Raw genomic sequence first — 12116 nt, 5'->3', positions numbered from 1 at the left:
CTCTGCCAACCGTCATCCACCAGCACTAACCACCATCGATCACCACAAACAAGACGCCGTCAGTCGACGTTGCAATCTGAAACATTTAGTTACCATTTTCCGTCCGTGGTACAAGAGATTTCTGTAATCATCAATTAATAATGAATTTTCGCAACTGGGCCAGACCCAGTGATTTTTCCCTTACGGGTTTTCCACGTAAAAACTTCTGGAGTTATCGCCGTTTTTTTCTCTTTCATCTTTGTGTGTGCCGAACTTTCATACTACGCTAAGACAATAGTCCGTCACTCTACCGCCACAAATTTTCTAGCACACATCAAGAAATAAACCTAATTTCTATTTTGACACAAGTCACCAAGAAGAAGCCAATAAAGAATAATCTTCTTCTTCTTTCTTCTTCCTTCTGCTGCAAGAAACTACACTTGCACTTTCCTTCCTCTATCCCGAGGAAACCAAAGAAGAACACAAAAGGTTGTGCCGTGCCAAATCTGAAGGAGAGTCGTGTGATGCCTCACAATACCTTTCTTCCTCTTTTGAACCACGCTGTCGATTAAAGGCGAGGAAGATGTTCTGTTCGCGACTTATAACAAGCGAAGAGGTGCTTCGCTTCATAGAAACAAGGAAGGCGGGAGTGTTTTCGCGAACAACAGGGAGGCGGGAGCGGTTCGTGACATTGCGCGATCGGGAGTGGGAGATGTCGCAACTTTTCGCGATCGGGGAGGCGGGAGCGGGAAATCATAATCGGGCTCCAACGCTAACAGTCCGAACAGTCAGTTTGACTAGAAATATACTTAAATCGAAACCCCATATGACCTTGAATTTGAATATTAAACTTTTTCTGCTAAAAATGACAAGGTATACGGCTGATGATAAAAAAATTTGTGATGCCGCATGAATTGTTATACTCTGAGGTTTGATTATAACGGCCATCTTGTAAGGCTCGTAGATCACCATCACAATAATAAGCAAGATCTTTTGAGCTCGATCATATTCTCCCCTTCATACTTCAAACAATGCCAGCGTGCAGAACTAATTTGTTTGATTATTCCATAAGCGCATGATCACAATAGGATCATGATATTTATTGCTATACATGAGAGGATATTGATAACTCAGAGTATTGTATATTAATCTTTTGATAACATCATGTTTGTGAACAAGTTACTACAACATTTGCTTAATATAATTATTGATTTTTGTTGTATTATTAAGTTAAGAGATAAACTATAACTTTTCTCCGTTATGATAGTTTGCTTATCAATAACTTAAGTTTTGCTTGCAATTGAGCATGCTACATTAACAATTAATATAATCAACTAAAATATAAATTTGTACTTAAAATATTATTCGTATATGAGTAATTACAATAAATTTACCTATAATAAAAAATAATCATACATTATGTTGATGAAAATATAAATATCAATTTTTAAATGCCACATATGTAAATAATTGCAATTGCATACATATGTATATATATAAGCATGGGAATTTCATGAATTTGCTTATAATGGTGGACAATTGGGTCATTTGCCTCTGTGCGGACTCCTGACGTAGCTCTACGTGCGGCGCATATTATTTTTGAGTTATTTTCAGGTTATTTCTGGGTTTTTTTCACGAAAATAACCTGAAAATAACATAAAAATAACCTGCACCGCACGTAGTGGTATGTCAGGTGTCCGGACAGAAAATGCGCGCCTTAAAGAGGGCTCTGCATGGGGAGTTTTCAATGGAGAAGAAAACCATTAGGGATAGGAAAAAAGCCAACCATACCATGGAATCTCATGGCGGCGTGGCAGATGGAAGCAAAAAGGTCGAGGAGACTAAGTTATAAGATTTTAGGTTCTTGCAACAATTAATGTTTATTCATTATAGAATTTTGTTAAAAAAATATTTTTGATTTTTGAACTTATCATATAACAATGATTTTTTTTTAACAATTAAAAAATTATTATGAAATGATTTCTGTATTTCATATTTAAATTCTTTGAGAATCAATTGATCATGTCAAACAAGTGAAATGGAATTAACCGAATTTAATCTTAACGAAACCAATCATTATTATGAATTTAATTAACAACATTTGGATTTACCAGGCCAACAAATTTAGCCAAGAGAAATCAATGTTTTTTTTTCTTTTGGCATGAACCAACGACTTGAGCTCGTCTACTATTTAACAAAAAAATTAATCGATGGTTAATCAGCGGTTATGTTTTTGACATAAATTGATGGCTTTGACCATTTGATCATGCAATTGACCGATAATAGAACGCTTATGCTTTCAAAATAAACTTACTGGTTATAGGCTTATAGCTGACGATAAGTCTGACAAAAAAAAAAAGTCTAAAATGTCGTTATTTCTTAAATTATAGATAAGCAAAAAATCTATACCCTTTTAGCAGCCGGAAAGCCGCCAATATATTATTAACGTACAATTTCTTTTATTTATTTACCAATGGCGTTTAATCATTAGAAATAGCCTTAATTTTCAACTTTTTTAGTCACTCTTAAATGTAGCTAAACACCCTCTCAGGGTTGCTCCGCACGGCCTCGCCCCGACACTCTGCACAGCCTCGCCCTGCCTCTCTAGCACACTCGCTTAAGGCTCGCTCCGCTTGGCCTCTCTAGCATGCCACACGTCGAATTCTCACCTCACCAATTCAACAGATAGATTCACTTAATTTTTCTAGCTAATTTGTGTCAATTATACTCTCATAGGACTTGATGAATAATACATTATTATTTTTTAAATAGTCAACAATATGCATTTTTTTAAAAAATGTGTCGTTGTTTAAAAAATGGCCGATCATGTGTCTATATTTTCTTTTGATTTTTTTGCTTTTATTTGTATCAACTTGTTAAATATTAAATTATTAGATTTTAAATGATGTTATTTTAATATTTATATTGAAGATGTCTTATTAAAAAAATATCAGTTGTTTATGTTGGTTCACATTGCAGACAATCCTGTGTCTTTATAGACATATGACACAAAGTTTGATATTTATATTTATAGCATATGTCTCTAGACTTTACATGAACGCCTACCATTAAAATATCAATTAATAATAGTATTAGTTTGATTGTCAAGTATGTATATATACAAATGTATGAGTTAAAAAATATTAAAATATAAGAGTTTTGTGGTACTATGTAAATGCCCAAGAAAAAACATGCCTTGGCTCCGCAAGTTTAGGGGTGTAAACGAGCCGAACAGGAGCCGTTCGTATTTCGAGCTCAAAAAGTGTGTTCAGCCTTTCACGAATAAAGAGTCGTTTTGACAACCCTAATTACGTAGCCATAAGATGTTAAAGATTGTGACAAGATTTAAATTATCATTTGAATCTAACTTAATATTTTTTATTCTAGTTTAATTAATACTTTTAATTGATTATAAATCTCTGTAGCATTGTAGTCAATTAGATTTTTTTAAAATAATACTCATCAAAGATATATATATAATTGATTAGTAGTATTTAGAGCCAAAAAGAGCCAAACACACGAACGAAAAATATTTATTCGTGTTCTCATGCCCCGCTCATTAACTTAGCAAACGAGCATAACACTTTGGACAGCCCTAACCAAGTCCGCACATCGGCCGCGTTCCTCTTCGTAAAGTTATCCTTGCGCGTCGATCGAATCAGTATGGTCCTCTTTAAAATCACAAATTGTTGTACCTGTGTGGCTGTATTTTTCGGTTCCAATTAACCTTGATCTGTGAGGAAGCTAGATTTGATCAATGTCGTTCTGTATACGATACTTGTTGCTGTATGGTTACTTCTGAGTGTCGGGTTTTGTGGAAATGTTCCTCTCGTATTAGTTTTTTTGGAAAATTTAAATGTTCTGTTCGTCTAGGTTTTGTTTTGATGCAATAATGCGTTATTTATAGTCCGTAGACTGGCAAATGCCTGCGCAGATAGTTCCGAAACGGGTGGATTCAGTTTTGATTTGTGCCGTTGAAATGAAATGATTACGAAGAAGGGACTACAGCTCCCGGGTTTCAGGAAGACCTAACCACAATTGTTGGCTTACTTTTTGAGGTAATTGAGCCGTTCTTCATTTGTATAGTTGTTGAATTATGGCGTTTTATGGATGCATACTGTGTTTTATTGCGGAGACACCTTGTCATGTTGGTGCCACTGAGAAATAATAGATATCGTCCACTTTTGCTTGTTCTGACAGTAATTTTTAACTGTTGTTTGTCAAACCCTGTGTGTATATGGATGCTGTGTTTTGACCTCTTAATGCAACGTTGTCAATCCCATGCTGGTTAGGTTATTCAATTTTTTTTTTCTTTTTTGGAATGCATTTGATTTTGAATTTTGTTTGAATGTCAACATGGGTTGTAATTAAGATTGTAAGGAATATTGGATGCTTGTAAATGAACCTTTAGCTGGATGAGAATTTATGAGACCATTATTTCCTTCATTGTCAATAATGGGGGTGGGAGAGAGAGCTGATGGCGTGCAGTTTTTTTTTTTTTAATTATTATTTCAATTATTCTAGGTCAATAGAGAGAGAGAGAGAGGTCGGAATCTCATAACCGCTTATTTTTTGAATGCCCTTTCTCTCATGTTTTGCTTAAGCATTATATTCCTTATGGTTTCTTCTTTTTGGCTCATTGTAATTTTTATCAAGTAATTTGTCATTCTGACAGTTTGACCTGTAAGATTATTAAAATGTATTACCTTTTGGCTGTTCAATTTAATTCTTACTGTATCTGGTATGAAAGGAATAACAAAATTTTTAAAAACTCTCCCTGCCCTTTAGAAGTGCCTATTCAAAATCTTTATTGGCTAGTGAAACAGAAAGGCAGAACATGAAAATTTAAAAGGTACATCCATCTTCTAATTAAATATCATTACAAGTTTTAGTTTTTCTCTTTTGGGGCCTTTTGGAGGCTTACTGATTGTACTTTGGTCTATTTCTTTTTTGAGGTTTGATGTTATACTCTCTTATCATTTAACTCAACCATTCAGTCAATAGAATTGATTTTGATCTTATTGTATTAACTGTTCTTGGATGAGTCTTTATGCCATAAGTACATACATTATCAGCTCATTGTGTAGATATTGTTGTTCATATTTTTCCTCTGTGGATTTCTGAGCTTTGATGTTGAACCTTTTCTAGCATTTTACTCAACCGTTCAGTCATTACAAGTGGTTTTTACCTTAATGTATTCACTGTTCCTGGATGAGACTTCATGCTTTAGGAATATACTTTCCCAGCTCTTTGAGCCGCTACTATTCTTCTTTGTGTTTTTGAGTTTTTGTTTTCTGAGCTACGATGAATTCCAACCTCACATTAACGTTCAATCATTCTTTGTATATATTGTGTTTTCTTGATGTATACACCACACTTGAATGGAGTCTTAGGGTGTTTGGGAGCCCATTTCTTCGGCTTCTTGTCACTGCACTTGAATGGAGTTGTAACGTATTTGGGAGCTCGATTTTCACGTGCGTTTCTCGGACGGCGGGCCGTCGATCGGCGAAAGCCGAAACGGAGGGGGGCCTTTAAGCTCCACTGTGGGAGCTCTTTTGCGAGTGGTTTTTGACGTTCCCGTCTCTCTTAAATTCGCGGAATACCTGGCCTATATCCCCGCAAATACCCCTCGCCCCTTTTCTCTTGCATTGTGCTGATGTTTTTTAGGTAATAGGGCCTCTTTCTATTATTTTGTTTTCTATTATTTTGTTGTAATTATTCAAATATATTACATATATAAGGGCAAAACTGGCTTTCTCATCAGAAGCACCAGTAGCACAACAGATCTCACAAACTAACTCCAGCTTCTTCATCAGTAGTTTTCTGACAGTTCTTGATAAGCTACTTCTCCAGGAAGCAACTTTACAGCTGCTTTTTGGAAAAGCAGTTGTGGCTCCAAACACACCCTTATGTTTTTGTGGGGTGTTATTTCTGAGCACCTTTCTTCTTTGATCTTTATATGCTCTACACTTACTCTTATTATTTTGACCTATTATGCTTTTTCCTATCTTTTCAGCTTTTCCTCGAGGTTAATTGGTATTAAGATTTGATAGTACCTTTATCTGTCGCAACTGTTGCTCTGCCTTGGAGGGCTAAATATTCATTATGAATGGAATCTTTTTGGTTTATATTTTGATGGTTCTCCGATTCCCTTATGGAGTTCAAATTGGATTTTGTCTCTATTGCCTCTTAACTTGGATGGATTCTTAATGCCTTTCCTCGAGATTGATTTGTATTAGATTTGTGATACGATCTTACGTCAACACCAACACACTTTTCAATAGAAAGTAGGCCAACACAATATATCTTCAATAATTTCAAAAACCCAACAAGAATACAAAAAAAAAACACCTACAATTCAAGAGTCAATATCTTTCAAACCCTAAACCTAAGACTCTTAACTCAATCTCATACCTAAATCTAACCTTAGACATAACAAGTTTATTTATACCCAACAACAAGTCTTTCAAAAGACAAATTTGCCTTTAGGCTAAGCGCCAATGTAACAATACTTCCCCCCCTCCCAAAGGCACATTATCCTCGAGGTGGTAAAAAGATAGAGTGTTCCTTTTTCATCCTCACAACTGTCTTTATTTCTCATTCTCTGCCTCCTATTTTGCACTATTTGAACTTGTAATTTTCAATCTTTGTAACGGTGTCCTGGGGTAAACTTCTCATCACACCGAAAGCATTACCCCTTGGCTTGCTTCTCTCGAATTTTTATCTTTGTAAGGCGCTTCAGTGCTGCTCCCAGTCATGGTACATTATTCGTGTTCTGTGCAACCTCCATCTAAACTTCCACTGTTTGAGCTTTTGTTATCGTCGTCTTTTTAGCAGTTTGGCACGACGTTTCATCTATGTTGCTTCTGCTTGATTTCTTCATCAGATTCTTGTCCTCTACATTCGAGCTAGCTCCATCGTCTCTCTCAATCCCCATAATCTCAATAATCGGAGTGATGCATGTATGTTGGGCTTTAAGCCCTTCATGAAGTTTTCCTCCAATCTTGTTTTAAAAGTCGCCCACAACCGTCCCAATAGCTCAAATTTCTCCTTGTATTCCATGGCAGTCCTCTCCCGAGTCAAGACAGAATAGCTCACGTAGGTCTCATTCCTAAATTGCTCGAAAACGTTCCAACATACAATCCTTGAATTCCTCCCACGAATGGATCGAGTATCTAGTTTCCCTCCACTAAAACCAGGCTAGAGCTTTCCCTTCCGAACATAAACCTGTCGCCATGAGTTTGTCATTCCCATCTAGTTCATTCACCTCAAAATATTGCTCTGCCTAATATACTAACTCATGTTCGTCTTCTCCCTGGAAGATAAGCATCTTCAACTTTCTAACTCTAACATCTCCACCCCAACTTCCGCTTCATCTGTTGTTTTCCCACATGTATTGAGGGTAAAACTCCCTCATTCGATCTTAGTCATATGCCCAACCCGTTTCTCTATTTTATTCTTCGTGCTCCTTCATACCTATTGCATAAATTTCTTCTTAATGTTTCAGCCCAACCACATTCATCATAAATCTATAATCCAACTTCAATCGGAGCCCTAAGAAGATGTTCTTGAAGGTGGATGCTTTCCTCCTCATTTTCCTCGCGTTTGTTCTCTTTCCCTTTCGATTTAGCCAATGAATTTCTGGTTAATCCTTGGGTAGGGTTTGAAATTGAACTCTCGGAGGAATCTTGGATTGTATCTCAATAAACTTCTTTATCACATCTAGAATTTCCTCTATGCTCTCGAATTGGTCCTACATTCAATTCTCCTTGGAAGAAAATATATTCTCTATAGTGGCAAACTTTTCTTCCATCCCATATCTGATTTGGTTGATATCTTCATCTAATTTATTCTCCAAATCATCTATTTCTTAACTTCCCTTCTTCCCTGAAATTTTTTTTTTATCACCAAAAGACCAAAGCAGCTGTATGCTATTGGACGAGGTAAACAACTGAAAATTCTGGATTTTTAGAGTTGACACTGCAGAAAAATGATTGGATGCAGTCACTATATACATCACGGACCCGTCGTTGCTTACCAGCTACAAGAATTGCGGCTGTACTGCACGAGACACGCTGCATTCCCGCCGTCGGCACCTTGCAATCTCTGATTTGCGCAATTTGCCTTTTTCCTTCACGTCCAAGCTATGCGCTGCGTCACCGGCAAACGATTGAAAGGGCTTTCCTTCCCCACGTGACGATCCCAAGCGAAAGGAGAAAGATGCGATCCCTTGTTCGCCTTGCACCCGACTGTACGCAAATCGACGCGGAAAAAAAAGGCCAAAAAAATGAAGTTTAGGGTCTCTATACGGCGCTTCCCAGTCGCTGCCTTCTCAGATAGCTCTGATCACGACTGTATCGTGCAGACGACTTGGGAGGAAGAGGAAAATGGGAGTCTCGAGTCTTTGTACGCCGCAATTGCGTCGATCGCATCGGTCACGACTTTAGACGGGCACGATCCCATCATCGCCTTCCCCACGCTGAATACGCGGTTGTAATCCGTTTCAGTACTCCTCTTCCTAGTAAGCTCTAGTTGCGCATGTATTGCGATTGTTGGCGTCCAAGTGAGTTCTAATCTCGCTGTATGTTGTGGCGTGTTAGTTACCTGTATGTCGCAATCGCATTGGCTTCCGCAACTGCCCGCAATCCCGTAGTTGCGCCGTCCCAGCTCGGTCAGATTGTATGTCGTGATCTCATTGGTCTTCTCCGCTAACTGAATTGGATCAAACTATACTGTTACGACGATATCAATCCATATTTACACAATCTTCTTTTCTTCCCAAATTGCTATGATGACAATTTGATAGATTCCGATGTCCAAATCTGCACGAATTTTTACAAAAATTAGGGCAAACACAACATTTTCTTAATAATTCTAACAACTCAATAAGATTACGAAAACGAATGCTTACAATTCGAGTGGTAGGTGATATCTCCTATTTCCTACAATTCGAGAGATAAAAAATCTTTCTTAAACCCTAAACCTAAGAGTCACAAGTCACAACTCAATCTTACTCCCATACCTAACTCTGGACATAACAAGTATGTTATACCCAACAATAATAATAATAAAAGATTAAATTTTTCTTAGACTTATTAAAGATAAATTTTCCCTTACGTTTGGCGCCAACGTAACAATTTGATAGTACCGTATGTATTGCAAGTTGGTACTCTGCCTTGGAGGATTAAATATTCATTCAGAAGGTAGTTTTTTATCATTATTACTTGATGCTTCTCTAATTCCCTTATGGAGTTGAAATTGGATCTTATCCATGTTGCCTTTTAGTTTCCTTCTACAATTAGTCTTATTAGATATTATCTTACTACTTCTCAATGCAAATTCTCTTCGATTTTTTTTTTTGTTGATGTTGTTGTTTCTTTCTTCAGCTGTTTTTGCTGTTCTTGAGTTGTAATTGTTTGTACACGAGTCATTCCGAGTTGTTCTCATGTTGTGTTTTTGAGTTGTTTAAGTGTCTCTCTTACCCTGCAATCGTTTGTATTATTTTTTCTTTTAATAAAGCTGGGCATGACCCTCACATTTAAAAAAAAAAAAATAAAGATTGGCTGAAAATTGGAGGGAATACTAACAAGGAAAAAAAGGAAAATATATAAGTATATGTTTTTTTGAGTGGTAAATGAAAATTTTTTTCTTTTATTTTTTTTGATGCCGAAAACAGTAAAATAGAAATTCATCTTTATTTTTTTGGAAGTATTTTAACCCTTGATCATATTTCAATTAATTTCAGTTAATATGTTAATTATAAAAAAAAATGAATATGAATTTTGAATTTATTATTTAATAATAGGTATATAAGGACATATTAACTATTATATATTTATATATAAATTCAAATCTATATTAATGTTAATATGTAAATATTTAAATATATATTGACTTTGTAAAACATTCAAATCCTCGGCACACGTCAAACAAAGCTCGATTCAGATGATTCAGATGCAAATATGCTTGTATGAACCGCCTCCAAGCTTCAGACTCCCTCACAATGTTCGTTTTACGAACATAAATTATTTGGGGGCTTCAACGATGATCAAAGTGATTTCAGGTTCGTTCACGTGATGTTGTTTTGATTGTTGTACATCTTGTCATATCCGATTGACTTATTTAAATGGCATAGACGTGTGAGTCAACAGTAACATTAGTTTACCATTACTAGAGAATTCATGGATAAAGTCCTTGTAAAGTTGTACCATTAAAAGTGTGTTACATTATCCTACGGAGCTCTTATTTCACTGAAAAAGGAGCTATATGGTATAGAAGATTGCAAAAACATTGGCTGTAGAGGATGGTAAAGAGTTTATGCTTAGAATGTTTCTTTCCCATCCCTATCCCCTACCCGCATGATTCTTTGAATTAAGTACAAGCAAATAGTTTACTTAATGTTCTTTCTTGTTCTGTACTACTCCTACGAGAGAACATGGTAGGAATATTATGTAAACAATCTATTTCTCATATGCCAGAGTGTAAGAATCAGAAGGTTAACAAAATTTTGCAGTGCTACCCAAAGCCATCCTAAAACAGGAAGTTCATCTTTCATAAATGCCAAGGACAAAAAGAGGATGCACTATAATGGAGCAAAATCTTCTTTGGCGGCACACTTAAGAAAGGGTGTGCATTAGTTGACTTGAAACCAAAAAAAAAGTTGAATCCAGTTCCAGTTGAACATATTTGTTTAATTTATTTTGGTTTACTAAAGGCTTGTTCAGTTTTTGGTTGGAGATAGGCATATTTGGATTACAATTAGTTGTTCTATTTTAAAATAAAAAATTGGTTTAATAAAAAATTAACATTTCATTAATAGATAGCCAAATACTATTTACTTCTTAAAGCCTCAGCCAGACGGGAAGTGAGTGCCGAAGCAGGATTTGGTATTGTGAAGTTGAAGCTCATGAGATATTGAAGAGGGAATTGAGATTCTGGATTGGCTAACTGGGAAGTTACCACTCGGGTTAATCCAAATGTTATAGTGTTGAAACCAAAGCTGTTCCCCCTTTCCGACATCCCGAATCTGAAGCATCTATACTCATTCCTAGCTTTCAAAACCATGAAAAATACTTGGAATATCAAAATGAAAAATTAACAACGACAAGTCCTAACTCGTGCCCTTATCTTCATCTTCTTCAACTCTTATTGTCTCATCTACACAAAGTCATCAACATTCTCCTGCCACTGTCAGTGACTTTTCTGTTAGTAGCTCCGATATGGTAATTTGATTTACATCTCCAACACCAAAATCCAAGTCTAAATTCTTAGAATGAGTGATCATAGTGTCATTTTGAAGAAGTATATTTTTGGGACAGCTATTAACTGAATTGATCAATATTTTCTTATTCCCACCTATTAATCCAATGTTGTAGAAAGAGTTGGTCCTAGTCTACTCATACTTGTTGAAATATAAACTTGGTTTTATTTGTTTAAATAAAGCTTCATTTCTAGAAGCTTATTCTAGAATATGTGGTAGGTATGAAATTATTGTGTAGTAGGTGTGGTAGGTGTGGTAGATGTTGAATTATTGTGTGGTAGGTGTGAAATTATTTGTAACCATTGGATTGAAATTGTGGTGGCATAATCCTAGCCATTAATTTAGGAGGTGCCACTAGTATAAATAGGGGTGAAGTCTTTGAGTTTGTATCAAGCCAAGTAAAGGTGATAAATAAGAGTGAAGCTTCTTCCATAAGTTGTGTTTTTAGTCTTTGTCATTTCCTAAAAGCTTCTCCATTCCAACAAAGTGGTATCAGAGACTAAAGGTTCAATTACAGAGAAATGACAAACGGTGGCATGGTTTCGTTCCAAGTCCCGATGCTTAAGGAAAGCATCTACGGCAATTGGAGTATCAAGATGAAGGCACTCCTGGGAGCGCATGACGTTTGGGAGGTTGTGGAGAAATGCTACGATGAGCCAAGTGATGAGTCTATTCTATCCACAACACAAAAGGATAGCTTACGAGACTTGCGAAAGAGAGACAAGAAGGCTCTCTTCCTCATCTATCAAGCTTTAGATGAAGATGATTTTGAGAAGATCTCAAGTGCTACTTCGGCCAAACTAGCATGGAAGAAGCTCGAGGTTTCATATAAGGGAGAAGAAAAAGTTAAAAAGGTACGACTTCAAACTTTAAGAAG

This window comes from Phalaenopsis equestris, unplaced genomic scaffold (genome assembly GCF_001263595.1).
Source record: "Phalaenopsis equestris unplaced genomic scaffold, ASM126359v1 Scaffold209375, whole genome shotgun sequence".
In the NCBI taxonomy this organism is placed as follows: domain Eukaryota; kingdom Viridiplantae; phylum Streptophyta; class Magnoliopsida; order Asparagales; family Orchidaceae; genus Phalaenopsis; species Phalaenopsis equestris.
Note: the sequence above shows the minus strand (reverse complement) of the source record.